Genomic DNA, 22,891 nt, shown 5'->3' on the forward strand with positions numbered 1-22,891 from the left:
CTTTTGTTATTTGGTTAGTTTGTGTTTTTATTGAGGTTTTGTAGTTTGGTTGGCCCCGATGCCTTTGTTTGTAATCTTGTTCCGAGGCTTCATTTTTTTGATGAAGCTTCGTGGTTATATAAAAGTTACGGTTTTTTTGCCAAAAAAAAAAAAAAAAAATGATTCAAAAGAGATGACTCTAAACTCTAAATCAACAGTTCTCTTCATTTTCTTTCTTTTATGTTAAAACTGTGAAACATTAAAAAAATACTTTTGGATCATTTCATTTCATTTCCCTTTAGAATAAAAACCAAATTTCAATTATTGTCAGATTTTGACAATCTTATTGCACGTGACCCTTATTTATACACAACCATTACATATAAAACACTTAAAAGTTTGTCGAATTAGCAATGATGTATGGCTCAATTAGGAATGAGTGATGACATCGTACACACGGGTGGAAAATATGTGGGGGCAGCCCCTAGTGAATTTTTAGTTTTTCAGTGCAAAAATTTTGGATTTTTCGATTTTTTCCTCAGTGGAATTTTTTGGCTCAAAAGTCTCCATATTTTGTCCAAAAGACTCCGTATTTTGCTCAAAAGATTCCGTATTTTTCCCAAAAACTTTCATATTTTGTCCATATACCTCTATATTTTGTCAAAAAAATTGTTACGCTTTTAATAGAAATAAATTACTGTTTCTGCCGCTGATCATACAACTAGAAAATGATCAAGCATAGAATATTCAGTTCAGGGTCGGTCCATGCTTGACATCAAAGAAGGGGATTTAAAGGTCAATTGAGTTTAACTCTCCGGTCCGGAGTACCGTGAATAACCCCTTGCGAGATGAGGATCTCAGCGGGGGTGGTTAAATATAGACCCACCATCGACGGGTTGTCCGGTTAACGATGGCTCACGCTGGGTTGTGGGGTTTATGTTCGTAGAACGTTAGTATATCAAGAGTGTATAGTGGAATGCTATAAGTCCAGTAGCACGGGTATAATCGCGCTATCTAGGTAGCGCAACTAGTTCGTACGTTGATATTTAAAATAGTATGTGTGTAAACTCCCAAAAGTGGAATGCCCTTGCCTTGTGGATTATGTCCGTTATTTATAGGGTGATCCTTTTTGTCTTCTATCGCCACGTAATAAGGCTAACAGGATCGTGGCCTGCAAATAGTACATCCTTGAGTGAGCTGGACCGACAAAAGTAAAAAGTGTTTTGTCGGACCTGATTCTTGTCTACCAGATGCCCTCTGCCAGCTACAGCATCGCCTGACATGTATACGTCACCTTGGCGCTTCGAAGGATCCGCGCGGATTAGTTACTTGAGCGCTCATCCTTTCAGCGCGCTTCATGTGTAACGACCCGACTTTTTCGACTTATATTTTTGTGCTCTATACTTTCACGAATCTGCGTATATGCGCGTACTGAGCTATTTTATGCTCTGGGATCTTAATCCATGTTAATTACTTCCGTTAATATCTTACAACGTGCTATTAAGTGTTGGATCACTTAACTTGGTCCCCGAATGCTTTTATGACCGTTAGTGTCACTTGACGTTTATAACGAGCTATGTACTTGGTACACGTTTAACTTTTGTCATAATTGGAATATTATGACCACGTAATACTAATTGTTATTTTCTAATAACAATTACTTGGCTTATTGGATGCTTAATTACGCTTAGTAATTTACTTATGCTCACTAGTTAGTCTTGTTGGACTTTCTATCTTATTGGACTTTAGCCTACCCTACTTTAGCTAATGGACCATTTAATTAGCCCAATTTTAATAAGTTAATGACCCACTAATATGAAAGACAAATACCCATTATTAAGAGGCAACATACTAGAATTTTTGTTCACCATTACCATACATGATGCATGGGATCCTAACAACTAGCACCACCTTTAGACCACCACTAACCAAAAAGCAAAAGTTGTCCCCCTTTTGTCCCCCCATACCCACGGCCAAACACCACCCTCCCCACTATAAATACCAAGCTTATTCCTTCTATTTTACACTTGATCTCATTCACATTTTACACACACTTACTCTCTAATTTTCTCTCTAGTCTTTCTCACTCTAAAAAGTGTAAGTTTTAAATTTTTCTTCTTCTTCTTCTTCTTCTTCTTCTTCTTCTTCTTCTTCTTCTTCTTCTTCTTCTTCTTCTTCTTCTTCTTCTTCTTCATGTATATGACATCATTGAAATGTCCCGTTCATATTGATTATAAACGTTCCATATTAATTGATTTCGTTGCGAGGTTTTAACCTCTATATGAGACGTTTTTCAAAGACTGCATTCATTTTTAAAACAGCCATAACCTTTATTTTATCAATAAAGGTTTCAAAAGCATTACGTAGATTATCACATAATGATAATCTAAAATATACTGTTTACACACGACCATTACATAATGATTTACAATAGAAATATATTACATCGACATATGTTTCTTGAATGCAGTTTTTACATAATATCATACAACATGGACTCCAAATCTTGTCCTTATTTTAGTATGCAACAGCGGAAGCTCTTAATATTCACCTGAGAATAAACATGCTTTAAACGTCAATAAAAATGTTGGTGAGTTATAGGTTTAACCTATATATATCAAATCGTAACAATAGACCACAAGATTTCATATTTCAATATACATCCCATACATAGAGATAAAAATCATTCATATGGAGAACACCTGGTAACCGATATTAACAAGATGCATATATAAGAATATCCCCATCATTCCGGGACACCCTTCGGATATGATATAATTTTCGAAGTACTAAAGCATCCGGTACTTTGGATGGGATTTGTTAGGCCCAATAGATCTATCTTTAGGATTCGCGTCAATTAGGGTGTCTGTTCCCTAATTCTTAGATTACCAGACTTAATAAAAAGGGGCATATTCGATTTCGATAATTCAACCATAGAATGTAGTTTCACGTACTTGTGTCTATTTTGTAAATCATTTATAAAACCTCCATGTATTCTCATCCCAAAAATATTAGATTTTAAAAGTGGGACTATAACTCACTTTCACAGATTTTTTTACTTCGTCGGGAAGTAAGGCTTGGCCACTGGTCGATTCACGAACCTATAACAAATATGTACATATATATCAAAGTATGTTCAAAATATATTTACAACACTTTTAATACATTTTGATGTTTTAAGTTTATTAAGTCAGCTGTCCTCGTTAGTAACCTACAACTAGTTGTCCACAGTTAGATGTACAGAAATAAATCGATATATATTATCTTGAATCAATCCACGACCCAGTGTATACATATCTCAGTATTGATCACAACTCAAACTATATATATTTTGGAATCAACCTTAACCCTGTATAGCTAACTCCAACATTCACATATAGAGTGTCTATGGTTATTCCGAAATATATATAGATGTGTCGACATGATAGGTCGAAACATTGTATACGTATCTATGGTATCTCAAGATTACATAATATACAATACAAGTTGATTAAGTTATGGTTGGAATAGATTTGTTACCAATTTTCACGTAGCTAAAATGAGTAGTTTTTACCAATTTTGTTTTGCTCGCCATTTCTTCGTTTCTAATCCGTTTTGAGTGATTTAAGCTGCCACGGTTTCGTATTGAACTTGAATTTATGAAACTAAACAGAAAAGGTATAGGTTTATAGTCAGAAATACAAGTTACTAGTCGTTTTTGAAAGAGGTAGTCATTTCCGTCGAAAGAACGACATCTTGATGACTGTTTTGAAAAACATACTTTCACTCTGAGTTTAACCATGATTTTTGGATATGGTTTCATGTTCATAAGAAAAATCATTTTCCCAGAAGTATAGCTTTTAAATCAAAGTTTTCATAGTTTTTAATTATCCAAACCAAAACAGCCCCCGATTGTAACTACGACGGCGTAAATCCGGTTTTATGGTGTTTATCGTGTTTCCGGGTTTTAAATCATTAAGTTAGCATATCATATAGATATAGATCATGTGTATAGTTGATTTTAAAAGTGTAGTTAGAAGGATTAACTTTATTTGCGAACAAGTTTAGAATTAACTAAACTATGTTCTAGTGATTACTAGTTTACCACTTCGAATATGATAGCTTTTTATGTATGAATCGAATGATGTTATGAACATCATTACTACCTTAAGTTCCTTAGATAAACCTATTGGAAAAGGGAAAAGTGGATCTAGCTTCAACGGATCCTTGGATGGCTCGAAGTTCTTGAAGCAGAATCATGACACGAAAACAAGTCCAAGTAAGATCATTACTTGAAATAAGATTGTTATAGTTATAGAAATTGAATCAAAGTTTGAATATGAGTATTACCTTGTATTAGAAAGATATATTACTATAAATAAGAAAGATTTCTTAAGGTTGGATGATCACTCTACAAGATTGGAAGTAAGCTAGCAAACTTGGAAGTATTCTTGATTTTATGAAACTAGAACTTGTAGAACTTATGAAGAACACTTAGAACTTGAAGTTAGAACTTGAGAGAGATAAATTAGATGAATAAAATTGAAGAATGAAAGTGTTTGTAGGTGTTTTTGGTCGTTGGTGTATGGATTAGATATAAAGGATATGTAATTTTGTTTTCATGTAAATAAGTCATGAATGATTACTCATATTTTTGTAATTTTATGAGATATTTCATGCTAGTTGCCAAATGATGGTTCCCACATATGTTAGGTGACTCACATAGGCTACTAAGAGCTGATCATTGGAGTGTATATACCAATAGTACATACATCTAAAAGCTGTGTATTGTACGAGTACGAATACTGGTACATACGAGTAGAATTGTTGATGAAACTGAACGAGGATGTAATTGTAAGCATTTTTGTTAAGTAGAAGTATTTTGATAAGTGTCTTGAAGTCTTTCAAAAGTGTATGAATACATATTAAAACACTACATGTATATACATTTTAACTGAGTCGTTAAGTAATCGTTAGTCGTTACATGTAAGTGTTGTTTTGAGACCTTTAGGTTAACGATCTTGTTAAATGTTGTTAACCCAAAGTTTATAATATCAAATGAGATTTTAAATTATTATATTATCATGATATTATGATATATTAATATATCTTAATATGATATATACATTTAAATGTCGTTACAACGATAATCGTTACATATATGTCTCGTTTCGAAATCCTTAAGTTAGTAGTCTTGTTTTTACTTATGTAGTTCATTGTTAATACACTTAATGATATATTTAATTATCATATTATCATGTTATATATAATATAACAATGTATTAATATGCTTCATATATATTTAGTAAGACGTGGTTATAACGATAATCGTTATATGTATCGTTTCGAGTTTCATACGTCAATAGTCTCCTTTTTAAGTATATAACTTATTGTTACTATTTTTAATGAGATACTTGATGATCATTATATCATGTTAAACATATATATTTATTCATTTATGTATCATCATGTCATATACAACTTATAGCGTTCGTGAATCATTGGTCAAGCTGGGTAATCAGACATTTACAAAATTTCCGTTTCAATTAACCAAGTCTTAACAAGTTTGATTGCTTAACATGTTGGAAACATTTAATCATGTAAATATAGTTTTCATTAAACATATAATCATAGAAAGGTTCGGAAAAGTTCGGGTCATTACAGTACCTACCCGTTAAATAAATTTCGTCCCGAAATTTTAAGCGATTGGAGGTGTTGGCTCATCTTCTGGAAATAAGTGCGGGTACTTCTTCTTCATCTGATCTTCTCATTCCCAGGTGAACTCGGGTCCTCTACGAGCATTCCATAAAACCTTAACAATCGGTATCTTGTTTTGTTTAAGTCTCTTAACCTCACGATCCATTATTTCAACGGGTTCTTCAATGAATTGAAGTTTTTCATTGATTTGGATTTCGTCCAACAGAATAGTGAGATCTTCTTTAGCAAAACATTTCTTCAAATTCGAGACGTGAAAAGTGTTATGTACAGTCGCGAGTTGTTGAGGTAACTCAAGTCGGTAAGCTACTGGTCCGACACGATCAATAATCTTGAATGGTCCAATATACCTTGGATTTAATTTCCCTTGTTTACCAAATCGAACAACACCTTTCCAAGGTGCAACCTTAAGCATGACCATCTCTCTAATTTCAAATTCTATATCTTTTCTTTTAATGTCGGCGTAGCTCTTTTGTCGACTTTGGGCGGTTTTCAACCGTTGTTGAATTTGGATGATCTTCTAAGTAGTTTCTTGTATTATCTCTGGACCCGTAATCTGTCTATCCCCTACTTCACTCCAAAAAATCGGAGACCTACACTTTCTACCATAAAGTGCTTCAAACGGAGCCATCTCAATGCTTGAATGGTAGCTATTGTTGTAGGAAAATTCTGCTAACGGTAGATGTCGATCCCAACTGTTTCCGAAATCAATAACACATGCTCGTAGCATGTCTTCAAGCATTTGTATCGTCCTTTCACTCTGCCCATCAGTTTGTGGATGATAGGAAGTACTCATGTCTAGACGAGTTCCTAATACTTGCTGTAATGTCTGCCAGAATCTTGAAATAAATCTGCCATCCCTATCAGAGATAATAGAGATTGGTATTCCATGTCTGGAGACGACTTCCTTCAAATACAGTCGTGCTAACTTCTCCATCTTGTCATCTTCTCTTATTGGCAGGAAGTGTGCTGATTTGGTGAGACGATCAACTATTACCCAAATAGTATCAAAACCACTTACAGTCCTTGGCAATTTAGTGATGAAATCTATGGTAATGTTTTTCCATTTCCATTCCGGGATTTCGGGTTGTTGAAGTAGACCTGATGGTTTATGATGCCCAGCTTTGACCTTAGAACACGTCAAACATTCCCCTACGTATTTAGCAACATCGGCTTTCATACCTGGCCACCAAAAATATTTCTTGAGATCCTTGTACATCTTCCCCGTTCCAGGATGTATTGAGTATCTGGTTTTCTGAGCTTCTCTAAGTACCATTTCTCTCATATCTCCATATTTTGGTACCCAAATCCTTTCAGCCCTATACCGGGTTCCATCTTCCCGAATATTAAGATGCTTCTCCGATCCTTTGGGTATTTCATTCTTTAAATTTCCCTCTTTTAAAACTCCTTGTTGCGCCTCCTTTATTTGAGTAGTAAGGTTATTGTGAATCATTATATTCATAGATTTTACTCGAATGGGTTCTCTGTCCTTTCTACTCAAGGCGTCGGCTACCACATTTGCCTTCCCCGGGTGGTAACGAATCTCAAAGTCGTAATCATTCAACAATTCAATCCACCTACGCTGCCTCATGTTCAGTTGTTTCTGATTAAATATGTGTTGAAGACTTTTGTGGTCGGTATATATAATACTTTTGACCCCATATAAGTAGTGCCTCCAAGTCTTTAATGCAAAAACAACCGTGCCTAATTCCAAATCATGCGTCGTATAATTTTGCTCGTGAATCTTCAATTGTCTAGACGCATAAGCAATTACCTTTGTTCGTTGCATTAATACACAACCGAGACCTTGCTTTGAGGCATCACAATATATCACAAAATCATCATTCCCTTCAGGCAATGACAATATAGGTGCCGTAGTTAGCTTTTTCTTCAATAACTAAAATGCCTTCTCTTGTTCATCCTTCCATTCAAATTTCTTCCCTTTATGCGTTAATGCAGTCAAGGGTTTTGCTATTTTGGAGAAATCTTGGATGAATCTTCTGTAGTAACCAGCCAATCCTAAAAATTGACGTATATGCTTCGGAGTTTTTGGGGTTTCCCACTTTTCAACGGTTTCGATCTTTGCCGGGTCCACCTGGATATCTTCTTTGTTCACTATGTGACCGAGGAATTGAACTTCTTCCAACCAAAATGCACACTTTGAAAACTTAGCGTACCGTTTTTCTTTCCTCAATACTTCTAGCACTTTTCTCAAATGTTCTTCATGCTCTTGATCATTATTTGAGTAAATAAGTATGTCATCGATGAAAACAATGACAAACTTGTCAAGATATGGCCCACACACTCGGTTCATAAGGTCCATGAACACAGCTGATGCGTTAGTCAATCCAAATGGCATAACCATAAACTTGTAATGACCATAACGCGTCCTAAAAGCAGTTTTTGGAATATCATCCTCCTTTACTCACATTTGATGATATCCAGAACGTAAATCGATCTTCAAATAAACCGATGAGCCTTGTAGTTGATCAAATAAGTCGTCAATTCTCGGCAGTGGATAACGGTTTTTGATGGTAAGTTTGTTCAACTCTCTCTAGTCAATACATAACCTAAATGTACCATCTTTCTTCTTGACAAACAAAACAGGAGCTCCCCATGGTGATGTGCTTGGTCGAATGAAACCACGTTCTAATAGTTCTTGCAGTTGGCTTTGCAGTTCTTTCATCTCGCTGGGTGCGAGTCTGTAAGGAGCACGAGCTATTGGTGCAGCTCCTGGTACAAGATCTATTTGAAATTCAACAGATCGATGCGGAGGTAGTCCCGGTAATTCTTTCGAAAATACATCGGGAAATTCTTTTGCGACAAAAACATCATTGATGCTCTTTTCTTCAGTTTGTACTTTCTCGACATGTGCTAGAACAGCATAGCAACCTTTTCTTATTAGTTTTTGTGCCTTCAAATTACTAATAAGATGTAGCTTCGTGTTGCCCTTTTCTCCGTACACCATTAAGGGTTCTCCTTCTTCTCGTACAATGCGAATTGCATTTTTATAACATTTTCAGCCAGTCCATGCCAACTATTACATCAAAACTCCCTAACTCTACTGGTATCAAATCAATCTTAAATATTTCGCTACCCAGTTTAATTTCTCGATTCCGGCATATATAATCTGCTGAAATTAATTTACCGTTTGCTAATTCGAGTAAAAATTTACTATCCAACAGCGTCAATGGACAACTTAATTTAGCACAAAAATCTCTACTCATATAGCTTCTATCCGCACCCGAATCAAATAAAACGTAAGCATATTTATTGTCAATAAGAAACGTACCCGTAACAAGCTCCGGGTCTTCCTGTGCCTCTGCCGCATTAATATTGAAAACTCTTCCGCGGCCTTTTCCATTCGTGTTCTCCTGGTTCGGGCAATTTCTAATAATGTGGCCCGGTTTTCCACATTTATAACAAACTACATTGGCATAACTTGCTCCGACACTACTTGCTCCACCATTACTCGTTCCGACACCATTTGTTCCTTTCGTTCTGTTAATCCCTGGTCCGTAGACCTCACACTTCGCCGCGCTATGACCATTTCTTTTACACTTGTTGCAAAATTTGGTGCAGAACCGCGAGTGATACGTTTCACACCTTTGGCATAGCTGCTTCTGATTATTGTTGTTGTTGCGGTTGTTATTGTTGTTGGGATGATTGTTGTAGTTGCTGTTATTGTTGTTGTTGTTGTTGTTGTTGGGCCGTTTGTTGTAGTTGCGATTGATATTGTGATTGTTGGGATAGTTGTTGCGATTATTGTTGTAATTGCTGTTGTTGTTGTATTGGTGATTCTTATCACCATTTTCCTCCCACTTTCTTTTGACTTGCTTCACATTGGCCTCTTCAGCCGCCTGTTCTTTAATTCTTTCCTCAATCTGGTTCACTAGTTTGTGAGCCATTCTACATGGCTGTTGTATGGAGGCGGGCTCGTGTGAACCTATATCTTCTTGGATTCTTTCCGGTAATCCTTTCACGAATGCGTCGATCTTCTCTTCCTCATCTTCGAACGCTCCCGGACTCAATAGGCACAATTCTGTGAATCGTCTTTCATACATGAAAATATCAAATCCTTGGGTTCGTAACCCTCTAAGTTCTGTCTTGAGCTTATTGACCTCGGTTCTGGGACGGTACTTCTCGTTCATCAAGTGCTTGAATGCTGACCACAGTAGTGCATAAGCATCATCTTGTCCCACTTGCTCTAGATAGGTATTCCACCATGTTAACGCAGTACCTGTGAAGGTATGCGTAGCGTACTTCACTTTGTCCTCTTCAGTACACTTACTTATGGCAAACACCGATTCGACCTTCTCGGTCCACCGTTTCAATCCGATCGGTCCTTCGGTTCCATCAAATTCCAAAGATTTGCAGGCAGTGAATTCTTTGTAGGTGCATCCTACACGATTTCCTGTACTGCTAGATCCAAGGTTATTGTTGGTATGTAGCGCAGCCTGTACTGCGGCTATGTTTGAAGCAAGAAAGGCACGAAATTCCTCTTAGCTCATATTCAAGGTGTGTCGAGTAGTTGGTGCCATTTCCTTCAAAATAGTCAAATGAAACAAGTTAATCATACAAAATATTAAGAGTAGTCAATAGTATCTCATAGCCTAATATGAACTCATTTATAAAAGCTTTTTCTTCATATTAGCGTTTTATAAGTTTAAATTCGGGTAGTACCTACCCGTTAAGTTCATACTTAGTAGCTAATATACAATTCATCTGTGACACCCCCAAATAGGGCCTGGGGTATTTGTGTCTAATTATATCAAATCACGGTTGTATAAACGAGAACGACTCTACATGAGACGTTTTGTTGAGTTTTGCAGCGGAAGATAAATATGTCTTTAATTGATATGATATGTAATGAAGACTCCAAGCATAGCAAGCAATCATCATCAAAGCAGTAGATATACAGCGGAAGCAATATTTAAGTACCTGAGAATAAACATGCTTAAAAAGTCAACACGAGGTTGAGTGAGTTCATAGGTTTGTCATAAATAATGATTTCAGTAATAGTTTTAGACCACAAGATTTAGTTTGTAAAGTAGATCTCGCAAGATCCAAAAGTTGATCTCCCGCAGGATCAAAAAGTTATGCCAGTGCGTGATATTTAGACTAAACGTTGTTTGCCCCGTGACAAGTTGTTCTGTCCTTGTCGTTTAATTTCATTATCAAGTAATACAAAGACTTAGTCAAATGTATCGGGGACGTTACTCCCGATAGGCCTATCCCCAATAATTAAGAATGCCGCAGCAATTAAAAATATCACTGTAGGGACTTAGTCAGACATAGCCGGGTATAGCATAGTTTAATAGTTGGTACTGATATTTAGACTAGACTTTCAAGTTTGCCCCGTAACAAGTTATCGTTTATACTTGTCGGTTGGGGACTTGCTGGTCATAGCCCAACATATCACAGTTTAATAGTTGGTACTTGTATTTAGACTAGACTTTCAAGTTTGCCCCGTAACAAGTTATCGTTTATACTTGTCGGTTGGGGACTTGCTGGTCATAGCCCAACATATCACAGTTTAATAGTTGATACGTGTAAAACAGTTATAAAAGTTGCACATGTATTCTCAGCCCAAAAATGTAAAGAGTAAAAGGGATCATATGTAACTCACGATACGATACGATAGTTTGTAGGATATGCGTATGATAGTACTGAATAAGTTTAGAGTTGTCCTCGGATTCACGAACCTATATCAGTTGTATATTTATTAAAACATATAATCGTAATCAAACAATTTTATATATTTATTTTATTAATATAATTATTATATTAATAATTTATTAGCTATATTCATTTGTATATTTTTAATACTTCAAATTTATATGTATGTATATATATATATATATATATATATATATATATATATATATCAGATTTAAAGTATATATTAAGTCATTCATTTTAAATATCCTATTTTAATTGTTTAGAAGCATCATCTCTTGTATTAAAACTTAATATATATTTATTTGAAATAAGTACTTAATATTAATTTAAAAAGGTAGATTATCAATGTTCTTATATTAAATTAAAATATTTTTGTGTTAGTAATAATAATCATAAAATAATGATATTAGTATTAATATTAATAGTTGTAATAATAATTGTAGTGATAATATAAAAATTCTAATAATAAAATTGATAGTTTTTAATGGTAACAAAATAACAATTTTAGTAAGAATGATAATAATGATAATAATACTAATAATAACACTAATAATTATAATACTAGTAATATAATAACTAATAACAATAATAATAATAATAATAATGTTGAAAAAGAAAACTACCTTAAATAAGCCCTTTAAAAAGAAATGCCTCAGACGAGGCTCGGACCCGAGACCTCTCGCTCACCTGACAACACCTTAGACCATGGCTCTGTTACTTACTTTTTTGATTTAATACCCCTTTATATTTATTATAACCCGAAAACAAAACTGGTTCATTTCCTTCTTCTTCCCTTATAATTCGATCAAAGTGATTATTATTAACAAAGGATTGGTTTTAGGATTAAGAACAAAACAGAAACGATCATCAATGTGATTGAACTTAACAAAAAATAAAAAATAAAAAAAATATAACAGCCATCGCTGCTGTCGCAATACTTTAAAAAAAATTTGATTTTTCGAATTCAATGTGTATTTAGCTTTTGATTATAACATAAATTATACTCTAAAACTTCAGTATAAACTTTATGAACCCTTAATTGATCCTAAAACATATCATATAACTCGAATTTGATCAAAGAAAAATGTTTGACTTTTTGAATTCGTAACTTTGACTCAAGAATTAGAACTCGTTTTTAGGAATTGAAGGCTGTAATTTTGCAGAAAGATTGAGTGGGTGATTGCTAACAAAACCACATTTAAGGATTTTGAAATGGATTTGAAATCGAAGTTTTTGAAAAATTGAACAAGAACAGAGGGACAATTTTATTTCTTTATGGTTTTCTGTTTTGATTTCCAATTAATACAGACCTGCAACAATTATATAACACTACTGATATTGTAAATCGAATGTGTAAGCAATGATTTTGATTATTTAATGATAATGGATGTCCATGAGGAGGAACCACGATCATAAAAAAAATATGTAGCAGATAAAATAAAAAAAATAATATGGGAAACAGGTCACGATCAGATAATCAGATAAAGTATGGCGTAAAAAAAAAATATAAAAGTAGTAAATGATAATACCTAATTTAGGTATATGTTACTTTTCATTAATGTTAATAATTAATAATAATACAAATTAATAATAATTATATTAGTAATAATCATATTAATAATAATAGTAATAATTGTATTAATAATAATAATGATGCTATAAGAATACTAATATAAATAACAAGAATAATGATATTTATTAATAATTATGTTAATAATAATAATAATAATAATATTAGTAATATATGATATTTTTATAATAATACTTATTTTAATAATGATAATAATAATTATAATTTTATTATAAATTAAAATATTAATATTCATAATGATAACACTAATACTAGCAATGATATAATAATTTAAATGTATTATATTTCATTATATTTTGCAAATAATAATATAACTAATACCGATATTAATACTAATAATAATAATAAAAGTAATAACATAAGAACAAATATTATCTTGTATAAAAGTTTTACGTTTCTAGTGATAACAATTAAGTCGTATAATATATATCCATATGTTTATTTAAAATTATTTGTTCGTGAATCATCGAAATCGAAATAAAGATTAAGTTTTAAATTTTGTCGGAAATTTCCGGGTTGTTATAGTACCTACCCGTTAAAAGAAATTTCGTCCCGAAATTTAGTTGTTGCCATCAATCAGCGTTGTTCGTACATAGACGAGGATATTTACGTTTTATTTGGTTTTCACGTTCCCAGGTATGTTCGGGGCCTTGCGTGTTTTCCAACGGATAGAATATTGTTTTGTTTCAAGCGTTTAAGTCATACAAACCATAATCTCTATAGGTTCTTTTATGAAGTACATTTTATCATTAATGCAGAGATCATTCAAAATGATGATGTTATGCAAGTCATTTCAGTAAATTGGATACATGAAATGTGTTATGAATAATATTGAGCTCATTTAAAACCTTGAGCGTTTATGCTGTAATATTAGGGCAGACAAAACAGAGAGGAGTTCATGAAAATCATAGTCATGAAATTTGATAGAGATCGTCATTCTTTACAACAAGAATGATGAATTAGATTTTTGTCGACATTAAATAATATGGATAAAGTAATTCGATTATAGAAAGAGTATAAACGAAGCTATCGTAAAAGAGTAAATGAGAAAATTAAATGTTCACCTTAACTTTTGACGTAGTTACGATTGATTTCCGGATTTCAAGGAATTAAAGAAATCTTCGAAATCTTTATAAGATTTGATTCTCCGGTAATTACGGAAATTAGGATTTTCTTTAATTAAATGCGGTGAATTGCCTCGATTGCTGTGTCTGGAATTTTGCTATTATCTTCACCACTTCTATACTTTCTTTCTCAATTCATACTTCCAAAAGTTTTGTTAATATGCTCAATCCAGTTCTTGTTTTTGACCTTATATTGGTTATCGCCACAATCTTCCTTCTTTTCCAACTCCCACCAGAGAAGTTTGTTTACTTCTACTATGCTCTAGGATTTATTGTGTTTTTAGTTCTCCCGTGTCTTTATATTGTTATACGCATTGATATACACGGTTTGTAATTTCAGTGTTGTTATCGGGCTTTATATTTTCCCTTATATGTCGAAGCTTCATGCTTTTGTAAAGCAAGTAACGGTCCTGAATTCATAGGTATGAAGTTTCGAATGATCATGATATTCAAAGCAGAAGGAAAGGTAATAGAACGATTTGATTTGTCATATTACCAGAATATCCGGAAAAGACCGAATCATCAAGAAAAATATTTTCTTGATATATTTAGAGTTTAAATAGAATGTAAGAGTTGTGTAACATGGCAAATGATGATTATAAAGTCTATGAATCATCACCTTCCATTAAAAATTTAGCATGACTTACTGTAATATAATCACATTGGCCTGACGTCATTATATTATACTAACTCATGCTTCAATTCCCAACACTACTTCAAATCATTCATAATTTAAACTTGAATTTTACAGAATATAGAAACTAAAACAGTTTCCTTTATGATGTGATAGAGATATCGCAAGAAGACAATTAATTGCGGTCAAGAATCGTTATGAAAATATCTTCAGAAATATAGAGGATATTTATAACGAAAGATACGGTGATATCTTAGAATTTCTAAGATCCAATGACGAGGACAATTCTTTTGTTTCCTCTGCATTTAATACTACCATATCTGAATCATTGGTTATCAATTCGAGATGGTTTCAAGAAAATTTATTTTTAGATGATTAAACGCTGATTGTAATCGTCAATGGATCTAATGGTTGACGAATAGGCGTTGTTGATTTTAAAAGTAATGAATGATAATTTTGGTGGTTTGATGTGATAATTCATTGCAGAATACGAATGAATATAATTCATGAATGTAGTAATCTTGAGGAAGATAACACCTGTTAAAGCTTTACTTGAATTCCGATATGTTAATTTCAGAATGTGTAATTGATTTTGTATGAAGATAATTGTGTATCATTGTGAAGGTAGTGCGTATAATTAATGATTTATGAATTGAAATTGAAGAAAATACAGTGTATTAATGTGAGATGTGAATATTTCTCGGATATTACCTACCCGTTAAAATATTTTCACAATTACCAGTTTGTACAACAGAATTTACAATCTTTATGAAGATATACGTTCATATATGTATTCTTTAGATGTAATCATGGATTTAATGAGTTAATATATATTAAACTCATCTGATTTGCGGTTTGGAACGAGAGTAAATAATCTCCAAAACCTTTAGAGATTTCATAATTGTTGCGAAATATTTCGCTAATGAAGTTATGAATCAATACATTCATCGTTACACTTGATTTATTATGAAATGGAGTTTATTGTGTTGAAGCAGTGATTAACAATTGTTAAGTCATTAACGAAGGATGTACATCATAGCATATTAGTGATATGAATTAACCAAGTAGTACATACTAGTTGAGATTCACACGTGATTGCTTAGTACGACAAGATTTATTATTGTTCCAATCATATATATAAGGTATACATATATAATTCTTCACGAAGAATGAGTCAATACATCTTAACTCATTATTACCAATATTCCTTGGTATTTATGGGCTTATGATGTTGATGTTTGAGGTACTGAGTGCGATGTTGAGGCGTGGGATGCGGATGTTGTTATTGGTGGTGTTGATGGTACTGGTGGTGCTGGTGGTGATGCTGGTTATGCTGCTGGTGCTGCTGCCGGTGTTCGTAGGTTTCACACCATATTCTCCAGAGCCACTACTCGAGCGCGAAGCTCGTTGACTTCTTCTATTATTCCGGGATGATTGGCGGTTGGAACAAGGGGGTGAATAAGATCTAGAATCTTTGATATTATATATTCGTGACGAGATACCCTGGAAAGAAGAGAGAAAATGGTGTTTCGGACTGGTTCACCAGTAAGTGCTTCAGGTTCTTCGCCAAGAGGTGAATTCGGTTGGTGGAAGGGATCACCTTCTTCTTGCCTCCATTGATTGAGTCGGCTACGAACCCATCCCCAATTCATCCAGAATAGATGATGGATGATTGGTTCGTTTGTTCCAGTTACGCTGCCGTGGGAGCTCGAGGAGTTCGAGAAATTCATATTATGTGTTTGGAATAGGGTTTGATATGAAATGGGTATTGAATACTGAATGATATATTCGTCTCCTTGAATACGTATTTATAGCAAAAAGATTTCCGTAATTTACGGAGGAAATTTAGGAAAAGTGGGATAGATATGATAAGATATGATGTGTCATCCATTTATATAATAATGATGGTATGACGTGTTGAGATTTGTAACCAGATATTGATTAAAGAATTTCAATTCGTATACTGTGATAACCCAATGACTTTTTCCGATTCACAAACCGATGCATAAAGGCATAAGATACATGAATGTTTGAAGTAGTAGAAGGAGCTTGTGGACGAACCATTATCTTCAATAACATATAGAAGTTTGATAAATCTAATAGGTCATAAGTTTGAAAAAATTTTAAGTGGAATAAAGATGAATATGATATAAACGAAACACTTTATTTTAAGAACGAGGCTTTAAACAAGCCTTCTTATTACACGATTCGGGGATAGAAATAGTTTAAGGCCTATCTTTTACATAGATAGAAAATAGGAAAAAAAATAACTAGGAAATATTAAGATTGAAGTAGTCTTCATATTTCTTCTTCTCGTCCTCAACCTCCTTCATAAACTTCTCAAACTTGTCGTTCTTTTCCTTTTGTTCCTCATAAAGATACTCGATGTTATCATAAAGATTGGAAACATCATTGTTGATTACATGGTACATATAGTCCCTCATAGAAAGTTGACTATTCATGTGGTCTTCCTCCATCTTAAATCTAAGGTCGACATCTTCTCTCAAATAGGCAAGAGATTGTTTTCCCCAGCGGGTATTGCGTTCTTCATCGTCTTTCACTTTTGTCACCTTCTCCATCACTTTTTCAATGTTATACTTTACAAGTTCTTCTAGCCTTTCGGTTCGAGTTTCGAAGGATTTTATGATGATTTCTTTCAAGATTTTGTTTTCTTTCTCTAGGTTATTTAGACGCGCCTCTATCTGAGCGATGTTTTCACGAGATGGTGAGCTAGTCCTTTTTGATGGACCGGCTTTATCAGCAGTAGCGGTTTCAGTTTGCTTTCTCTTTAGAGATAAGTTTTTAGACGATTCCTCAATAGGCTCTTTTTCGGGCTCGTAGCCTGAGTAGTCACCATTGTAGTTAGGAAGGCTTTGAATAGCTTCCCATTCAGAAGTACTCGTTGGTTTATATACCGGTGAGTGATTAGAGCCAGAGTTAGCAGAATCAACAGGTATCGCATTTGAATGTGGTGGCATAATTGGAGAGTAGACAGAGTTCTCTAATTGGCTCGGCATTCTAAGAAATATTAAAGAATTTAATAAGCATAGTTTCTAAGGCATAGTGTAGCATTTAACAGTTAAAGGCAAAAATTAAAGGCACTATGGTCAGGGAAAGTTGTAGTCCTACATTGCTAAGGTACCTAATTGTATAAGGCACACATAAAATGCAATCCTGGTTCTCTACAACAACCTGCTCTGATACCAATCTGTGACACCCCCAAATAGGGCCTGGGGTATTTGTGTCTAATTATATCAAATCACGGTTGTATAAACGAGAATGACTCTACATGAGACGTTTTGTTGAGTTTTGCAGCGGAAGATAAATATGTCTTTAATTGATATGATATGTAATGAAGATTCCAAGCATAGCAAGCAATCATCATCAAAGCAGTAGATATACAGCGGAAGCAATATTTAAGTACCTGAGAATAAACATGCTTAAAAAGTCAACACGAGGTTGAGTGAGTTCATAGGTTTGTCATAAATAATGATTTCAGTAATAGTTTTTAGACCACAAGATTTAGTTTGTAAAGTAGATCTCGCAAGATCCAAAAGTTGATCTCCCGCAGGATCAAAAAGTTATGCCAGTGCGTGATATTTAGACTAAACGTTGTTTGCCCCGTGACAAGTTGTTCTGTCCTTGTCATTTAATTTCATTATCAAGTAATACAAAGACTTAGTCAAATGTATTGGGGACGTTACTCCCGATAGGCCTATCCCCAATAATTAAGAATGCCGCAGCAATTAAAAATATCACTGTAGGGACTTAGTTGGACATAGCCGGGTATAGCATAGTTTAATAGTTGGTACTGATATTTAGACTAGACTTTCAAGTTTGCCCCGTAACAAGTTATCGTTTATACTTGTCGGTTGGGGACTTACTGGTCATAGCCCAACATATCACAGTTTAATAGTTGGTACTTGTATTTAGACTAGACTTTCAAGTTTGCCCCGTAACAAGTTATCGTTTATACTTGTCAGTTGGGGACTTGCTGGTCATAGCCCAACATATCACAGTTTAATAGTTGATACGTGTAAAACAGTTATAAAAGTTGCGCATGTATTCTCAGCCCAAAAATGTAAAGAGTAAAAGGGATCATATGAAACTCACGATACGATACGATAGTTTGTAGGATATGCGTATGATAGTACTGAACAAGTTTAGAGTTGTCCTCGGATTCACGAACCTATATCAGTTGTATATTTATTAAAACATATAATCGTAATCAAACAATTTTATATATTTATTTTAATAATATAATTATTATATTAATAATTTATTAGCTATATTCATTTGTATATTTTTAATACTTAAAATTTATATGTATATATATATATATATATATATATATATATATATATATATATATATATATATATATATATATATATATCAGATTTAAAGTATATATTAAGTCATTCATTTTAAATATCCTATTTTAAATGTTTAGAAGCATCATCTCTTGTATTAAAACTTAATATATATATTTATTTGAAATAAGTACTTAATATTAATTTAAAAAGGTAGATTATCAATGTTCTTATATTAAATTAAAATATTTTTGTGTTAGTAATAATAATCATAAAATAATGATATTAATATTAATATTAATAGCTGTAATAATAATTGTAGTGATAATATAAAAATTCTAATAATAAAATTGATAGTTTTTAATGGTAACAAAATAACAATTTTAGTAAGAATGATAATAATGATAATAATACTAATAATAACACTAATAATTATAATACTAGTAATATAATAACTAATAACAATAATAATAATAATAATAGTAATGTTGAAAAAGAAAACTACCTTAAATAAGCCCTTTAAAAAGAAATGCCTCAGACGAGGCTCGAACCCGAGACCTCTCGCTCACCTGACAACACCTTAGACCATGGCTCTGTTACTTACTTTTTTGATTTAACACCCCTTTGTATTTATTATAACCCGAAAACAAAACTGGTTCCTTTCCTTCTTCTTCCCTTATAATTCGATCAAAGTGATTATTATTAACAAAGGATTGGTTTTAGGATTAAGAACAAAACAGAAACGATCATCACTGTGATTGAACTTAACAAAAAAAAATAAAAAAAATATAACAGCCATCGCTGCTGTCGCAATACTTTAAATTTTTTTTTGATTTTTCGAATTCAAGGTGTATTTAGCTTATGATTATAACATAAATTATACTCTAAAACTTCAGTATAAACTTTATGAACCCTTAATTGATCCTAAAACATATCATATAACTCGAATTTGATCAAAGAAAAATGTTTGACTTTTTGAATTCGTAACTTTGACTCAAGAATTAGAACTCGTTTTTAGGAATTGAAGGCTGTAATTTTGCAGAAAGATTGAGTGGGTGATTGCTAACAAAACCACATTTAAGGATTTTGAAATGGATTTGAAATCGAAGTTTTTGAAAAATTGAACAAGAACAGAGGGACGGTTTTATTTCTTTATGGTTTTCTGTTTTGATTTCCAATTAATACAGACCTGCAACAATTATATAACACTACTGATATTGTAAATCGAATGTGTAAGCAATGATTTTGGTTATTTAATGATAATGGATGTCGATGAGGAGGAACCACGATCATAAAAAAAATATGTAGTAGATAAAATAAAAAAAATAATATGGGAAACAGGTCACGATCAGATAATCAGATAAAGTATGGCGTGAAAAAAAAAATATAAAAGTAGTAAATGATAATACCTAATTTAGGTATATGTTACTTTTCATTAATGTTAATAATTAATAATAATACAAATTAATAATAATTATATTAGTAATAATCATATTAATAATAATAGTAATAATTGTATTAATAATAATAATGATGCTATAAGAATACTAATATAAATAACAAGAATAATGATATTTATTAATAATTATGTTAATAATAATAATAATAATATTAGTAATATATGATATTTTTATTAGAATACTTATTTTAATAATGATAATAATAATTATAATTTTATTATAAATTAAAATATTAATATTCATAATGATAACACTAATACTAGCAATGATATAATAATTTAAATGTATTATATTTCATTATATTTTGCAAATAATAATATAACTAATACCGATATTAATACTAATAATAATAATAAAAGTAATAACATAAGAACAAATATTATCTTGTATAAAAGTTTTACGTTTCTAGTGATAACAATTAAGTCGTATAATATATATCCATATGTTTATTTAAAATTATTTGTTCATGAATCATCGAAATCGAAATAAAGATTAAGTTTTAAATTTTGTCGGAAATTTCCGGGTTGTTATATCAACTACTACAATTCTATATGAAAAACTGATTATAATAATATTTCGCGTTCAAACTTTTACACAATATTTTACAAACTTATAATACCGCTTATTTTACATATAGCATGAAATATAGCACACAATAAATTTGATACAAGATGGTTGTGAAGATAATTCTAGCTAGTACACAAGTCGTTCAGCAAAGGCAATAAAGACACGTAATTCATACGTCCAGAAACAAGTCATGCATTCTGGTTTTACTAGGACTACTTCCCATCCTTGGTCTTGTGGAACATAACAGTTATGGCCGTTGATAAGACAGCGTGTTGTAACGTCGTCAAAGGGACGAGGGTTATGTAATGTCCAACAGTCCTGTAACAATCTAAAAACCTCATTTCTTACCCCAATTACCGACTCCGTCACTTGTGGAAACGTTTTGTTTAATAGTTGTAGCCCGATGTTCTTGTTCTCACTTTGGTGAGAAGCGAACATTACTAACCCGTAAGCATAACATGCTTCTTTATGTTGCATGTTAGCCACTTTTTATAAATCACGAAGTCCTATATTCGGATATATTGAGTCAAAATAATTTCTTAACCCGTTGCGTAAAATAGCATTTGGGTTCCCCGCAATATATGCGTCAAAGTAAACACATCGTAACTTATGGATTTCCCAATGTGATATCCCCCATCTTTCGAATGAAAGCCTTTTATAAACCAAGGCATTCTTGGAACGTTCTTCGAATGTCTTACAAACTGATCTCGCCTTAAATAGTTGTGCCGAGAAATTCTGACCGACTCTAGACAAGATTTCATCAATCATGTCTCCGGGTAGGTCTCTTAAAATATTGGGTTGTCTATCCATTTTGTGTTTTTATACTGTAAAATAGACAAGAGTTAGATTCATAAAAAAAAATACTTATTAATACAAGCAATTTTTACATATATCATAAAGCATAAGCACACTATATTACATATATTACACCACACGAATACAACTATCTTATTCTGACTCGCTCGTTTCTTCTTCTTCGGTTTTGGTTCGTTTTGCCAAGTTTCTAGGGATATATGATGTTCCCCTAATACGAGTCGTCGTTTTCCACATTGGTTTAGAAAAACCTGGTGGTTTAGAGGTTCCCGGATTATTGTCACAACTTAAGAAATACGGGTGTTGACGATACATATAAAGTTCATTGGGTTTGGAATCAAATTTCTCTATTTTTATGCCCTTTCTCTTATTGTTCTCTTTTGCCTTATTAAATTGTGTTGGGGTAATTTCTATAACATCATCGGAATCCTTTTCGGGATCCGATTCATCGGAGAATTGGTAATCCTCCCAATACTTTGCTTCCTTGGCGGAAACACCATTGACCATAATTAACTTTGGTCGGTTGGTTGAGGATTTTCTTTTACTTAACCGTTTTATTATTTCCCCCACTGGTTCTATTTCTTCTTCCGGTTCTGATTCTTCTTCCGGTTCCGACTCTTCTTCCGTTTCCTCTTCGGGAACTTGTGAATCAGTCCACGAATCATTCCAATTTACATTTGACTCTTCATTATTATTAGGTGAGTCAATGGGACTTGTTCTAGAGGTAGACATCTATCACATAATATCAAACACGTTAAGAGATTAATATATCACATAATATTCACATGTTAAAAATATATAGTTTCCAACAAAATTTGTTAAGCAATCATTTTTCAAGTAAACACGATCGTAGTCCAGACTCACTAATGCATTCTAACAAACTCGATAAGACACACTAATGCAAAATTCTGGTTCTCTAAGACCAACGCTCGGATACCAACTGAAATGTCCCGTTCATATTGATTATAAACGTTCCATATTAATTGATTTCGTTGCGAGGTTTTGACCACTATATGAGACGTTTTTCAAAGACT

The sequence above is a fragment of the Rutidosis leptorrhynchoides genome, chromosome 10 (assembly GCF_046630445.1).
Source record: "Rutidosis leptorrhynchoides isolate AG116_Rl617_1_P2 chromosome 10, CSIRO_AGI_Rlap_v1, whole genome shotgun sequence".
Taxonomy (NCBI): domain Eukaryota; kingdom Viridiplantae; phylum Streptophyta; class Magnoliopsida; order Asterales; family Asteraceae; genus Rutidosis; species Rutidosis leptorrhynchoides.